Source organism: Salvelinus sp. IW2-2015, unplaced genomic scaffold (assembly GCF_002910315.2).
Source record: "Salvelinus sp. IW2-2015 unplaced genomic scaffold, ASM291031v2 Un_scaffold3958, whole genome shotgun sequence".
Classification (NCBI taxonomy): Eukaryota; Metazoa; Chordata; class Actinopteri; order Salmoniformes; family Salmonidae; genus Salvelinus; species Salvelinus sp. IW2-2015.
In genome coordinates, this window is record NW_019945232.1 from 24,087 (window position 1) to 29,538 (window position 5,452).

Genomic DNA, 5,452 nt, shown 5'->3' on the forward strand with positions numbered 1-5,452 from the left:
ATGATAGGATGCGGTTGCTAATATGACTAGAATGGGTTGCTGATAGACTAGGATGGGTTGCGCTAATTGACTAGGATGGCGTTGCTAAATTGACTAGGAATTTGACGCGTTGGATGGTACTAAGATGGGTGAATCATGATACTAGGATCATTGCTAAAAGGACTTAGAAGCGGTGGCTAATTCTATGACCTAGGTGATGCGCGCACCTTGTCTTAATATGACTAGAATGGGTTGCTTATAGACTAGGATGCATTGCTAATATGCTAGAATGGGTGTGCTAATATGACTAGGATGCATGCTAATATGACGTAGATGGTATGCTAAATAGTGACTAGATGGGTTTGTTGCATATGACTAGGTGCGTTGTTGATATGACTAGACAGCGTTCTGATTATAGACTCGGATGGGTTGTTTGATATGACTAGAATAGGTTGCTAATATGACTAGGATGGGTGCTAAATTTGACTAGGATGCGTTGTTAATTTGAATAGGATGGGTTGTTGATATACTAGGATGGTGTTGTTGATATGAACTAGGAGCCGTTGCTGATATGACTAGGAGGGTTGTTGAATGACTTAAATGGTTGCTAATATGACTGGATGGTGGTTGCTACATTTGACTAGGATGCGTTGCTAATTTGACTAGGATGGGTGTTGATATGACTAGGATGGGTTGCTAATATGACTAGAATGGGTTCTGATATGACTAGGATGGGTGCTAATTGACTAGGATTGCGTTGCTAATTTGATAGATGGTTGTTTGAATGACTAGGATGCGGTGCTAATATGACTAGGATGCATTGCTAATATGACTAGATGGGTTGCTAATATGACTAGGATGCATTGCTAATTATGACTAGAATGGGTGCTAATATGACTAGGATGCATGCTAATATGACTAGAATGGGTTGCTAATATGACTAGGATGCACATTGCTAATATGACTAGAATGGGTTGCTAATATGACTAGGATGGGTTGTGATATGACTAGGATGGTGTTTGATATGACTAGGATCGGTTGCTGATATGACTAGGATGGGTTGTTGATATGACTAGAATAGGTTGCTAATATGACTAGGATGGTTGCTAATTTGACTAGATGCGTTGTTAAATTGACTAGGATGGGTTGTTGATATGACTAGGATGCGTTGCTAATTTGACTAGGATGGGTTGTTGATATGTGTCACGACTTCTGCCGAAGTCGTTGCCTCTCCTTGTTCGGGCGGTGTTCGGCGGTCGACGTCACCGGCCTTCTAGCCATCATCGACCATTTTTCATTTTCCATTGGTTTTGTCTTGTCTTCCCACACACCTGTTGTCAATCCCATTCATTACCTATGTGTATTTAACCCTCTGTTTCCCCACATGTGTTTGTCAGAGATTGTTTTATGTCAAGTGTTGTTTCTGGGTGTATAGTGCGCGACGGGTCCTCGTACCCATGTTTATTTTTATGTATGTATATTTTCGTGTTTGGAGCATGTAAAGTGGACATTTATTAAAAGTCTCCATTTACACTCCGTCTAACTCTCCTGCGCCTGACTTCCCTGCCACCTATACACACGACCCTGACAGAATCTCTGACCAACTATGAAGTCAGCAGGAGGAGGCACTTCGCTCATGGAGGTAGAGGAACGCTCATGGAACAAGCGGAGGAGATTGACAGTCTGAGCGCTGCCATGGATCGCATTGTCCAGAATATGGACCGCTGGAGAGACGGGAGCTTTTCCAGCACCTCCACCACCTGGAATTCCTTTGAACGCTTTTTCTCCTCCTGAACATAACAGGATCCATTTATCCCTACCCACGGGATACAATGGAGATACTGCCAGCTGCCAGGGTTTTCTCCTAAAACTGAACTTGTATCTAGCCACGGTCTCTCCAGTACCATCAGACCGTGAGAAAAGTCCCCCTCGTCTCATGCCCTCACCGGAAAGCCTGGGAGGGCCAACGCTGTGTGTGGAGAGGATGCGGCGTTGGACCATTTTGAGGAGTCATCCGCCATTTCCGGAAGGTATTCGACCACCCATCCGAAGGCAGAGCAGCGGGTGAGCTCCTCTATCATCTGAGCAGGGGACGAGAGTGCACCGGAGTTCGCTTTGGAGTTTAGGACTTTGGCTGCCGGCGCTGGATGGAGCGACAGGGCCCTGATCGACCACTACCGTTGTAGTCTACGCGAGGACGTCCGTCGCGGAGCTGGCCTGTAGAGACACCACCCTCAACTTCGACCAGCTGGTGGACATGTCCATCAGGCTGGACAACATGCTGGCTACTCTGGACGTCTAGATCGGGGTCTGGTTGTTCCATCCTCCCGCACTCTCTCTCCCGAACCTATGGAATTGGGAGGATGGTGCGCAGGGAGATCGGAGGGGTCCGCTCGAGCACCATCTATGATCGCAGAGATCACACTGCTGATCGGTGCCGGGTGGTTCCTCTGGGAATAGAGAAGGCAGGCAGGGCACTCTGGCATCACCCCAGGTGAGTAGGCACCATACTCATCCAGAGCCCTCTGCTGCACTTATGTTTGTCTCTGTCACTTTTCCGGATTTTTCCCTGCATTCCCAGTATAAGGCGCTAGTAGATTCAGGCGCGGCTGGGAATTTCATTAATACAAATTTAGCTCATAGTTTAGGATTCCTATTGTTTCTGTGGATATGCCTTTCCCTATTCATGCCTTAGATAGTCGACCAATAGGGTCAGGGTTATTCAGGGAGGTCACCGCACCTTTGTCTATGATAACGCAGGGGGGTCACAAGGAGAAGATTAGTCTTTTCCTTATTGATTCCCCTGCGTATTCTGTGGTGCTAGGCCTACCCTGGTAACTGATCATAACCCCACTGTTTCTTGGCCACAGAGGGCTCTCACGGGTGGTCGCGAGAGTGCTCAGGTAGGTGTGTAGGGGTTTCCGTTGGTGCTACTACAGTGGAAAGTCCAGACCAGGTCTCCACCGTGCGCATTCCCCCAGAATATGCCGATTTGGCACTCGCCTTCTGTAAAAAGAAGGCGACTCAATTACCACCCCATCGACAGGGGGATTGTGCGATAGATCTCCTGGTAGACGCTGCATATCCCAGGAGTCACGTGTATCCCCTGTCGCAAGCGGAGACAGTGGCTATGGATACATATATCTCTGAATCCCTGCGTCAGGGGTTCATTCAGCCATCCATTTCACCCGCCTCTTCGAGTTTCTTTTTTGTGAAGAAGAAGGATGGCGGTTTACGCCCGTGCATTGATTATCGAGATCTCAATAAAATCACGGTAAAATATAGTTAACCGCTACCTTGATCAATAGTGTTATGGAGTCAATGCGCGGGGCACGCTTCTTCACAAAATTGGATCTCAGGAGTGCGTACAATCTGGTGCGTATAGGAAGGGTGATGAGTGGAAGACGGCATTTAGCACCACCTCAGGTCATTATGAGTACCTGGTCATGCCATATGGGTTGATGAATGCTCCATCAGTCTTCCAATCATTTGTCGATGAGATCTTCAGGGACATGCACGGGCAGGTGTAGTGGTGTATATCGATGATATTTTGATATACTCTGCTACACGCGCCGAGCATGTGTCCCTGGTGCGCAGGGTGCTTGGTCGCCTGTTGGAGCATGATCTATATGTCAAGGCTGAGAAATGCTTGTTCTCCAACAATCCATCTCCTTCCTAGGGCATCAGATTTCCACTTCAGGAGTGGAAATGGAGAGCGACCGCATTACAGCCGTGCGTAATTGCCGACTCCAACCACGGTAAAGGAGGTGCAGCGTTTTTTAGGGTTTGCCAATTACTACCGGAGATTTATCCGGGTTTTGGTCAGGTTGCAGCTCCCATTACCTCACGCTAAAGGGGGACCGGTGCGCTTGCAGTGGTCGGCCGAGGCGCAATAGGGCTTTTGGTCAACTGAAGGCTCTGTTTACCTCGGCGCCTGTGTTGGCTCATCCGGATCCCTCTTTGCCATTCATAGTAGAGGTGGACGCATCCGAAGCTGGGATAGGAGCAGTGCTCTCTCAGCGTTCGGGTGTGCCACTGAAGCTTCGCCCCTGTGCTTTCTTTTCGAAGAAGCTCAGCCCGGCGGAGCGAAACTATGATGTGGGGGACCGAAGCTGTTAGCTGTCGTAAAAGCCTTGAAGGTGTGGAGGCATTGGCTTGAGGGGCTAATCACCCTTTTCTCATCTGGACTGACCACCGCAATCTGGAGTACATCCGACAGGCGAAGAGACTAAATCCTCGCCAGGCAAGTGGGCCATGTTTTTCACTCGTTTTGTGTTTACGCTTACTTACAGACCAGGCCCCAGAACGTCAAGGCAGACGCATTGTCTCGGCTGTATGACACAGAGGAGCGGCCCATGGATCCCACTCCCATACTCCAGCGTCGTGTTTGGTGGCGCCAGTAGTGTGGGAGCTGGACGCGGACATTGAGGGGCGTCACGTGCAGAGCCCTCTCCTCCTGAGTGTCCAGCTGGTCGTCTGTACGTTCCGTCTGCTGTCCGCGACCGATTGATCTATTGGGCTCACACGTCACCCTCCTCTGGTCATCCTGGATAGGTCGGACGATGCGCTGTCTTGATGGGAGGTACTGGTAGCCCACTTTAGCTAAGGACGTGAGGATTTATGTTTCCTCCTGTTCGGTGTGCGCCCAGTGCAAGGCTCCTAGACACCTGCCTAGAGGTAAGCTTCTACCTTTACCCGTTCCTCAACGGCCGTGGTCGCACCTGTCAGTGGATTTTTTGACTGATCTTCCACCTTCACAGGGTTACACCACGATCCTGGTCGTTGTGGATCGGTTCTCGAATGCCTGTCTCTCTCCCTTTGCCTGGTCTCTCTACGGCCTTACAAACTGCAGAGTCCCTGTTTACACATGTTTTCCGGCACTATGCGGTGCCTGAGGATATAGTGTCTGATCGGGGTCCCCAGTTCACGTCAAGGGTCTGGAAGGCGTTCATGGAACGTCTGGGGATCTCGGTTAGTCTAACCTCAGGTTTTCACCCGAGAGTAATGGGCAGGTGGAGAGAGTTAACCAGGATGTGGGCAGGTTTCTGCGGTCCTATTGCCAGGACCGGCCGGGGGATGGGCGAAGTTCGGCCCTGGCAGAGATGGCCCAGAACTCGCTACGTCACTCCTCCACTAACCTTACTCCTTTCCAATGTGTATTAGGGATCAGCCGGTTCTGGCTCCTTGGCATCAGAGTCAGACCGAAGCTCCTGCGGTGGACAATTGGTTTCGGCACGCTGAGGAAACCTGGGAGGCAGCGCACGTCCACCTTCAGCGTGCCATAAGGCGCCAGAAAATTGGCGCAGACCGTCGCCGCAGTGAGGCCCCGGTGTTCGCACCAGGGACAGGGTCTGGCTCTCGACCCGAAACCTGCCCCTCCGCCTGCTCTCCGGAAGCTGGGTCCGCGGTTTGTGGGCCGTTTAAAGTCCTGAGGAGAGTGAACAAGGTATGTTATAGGTACAACTGCCCACTA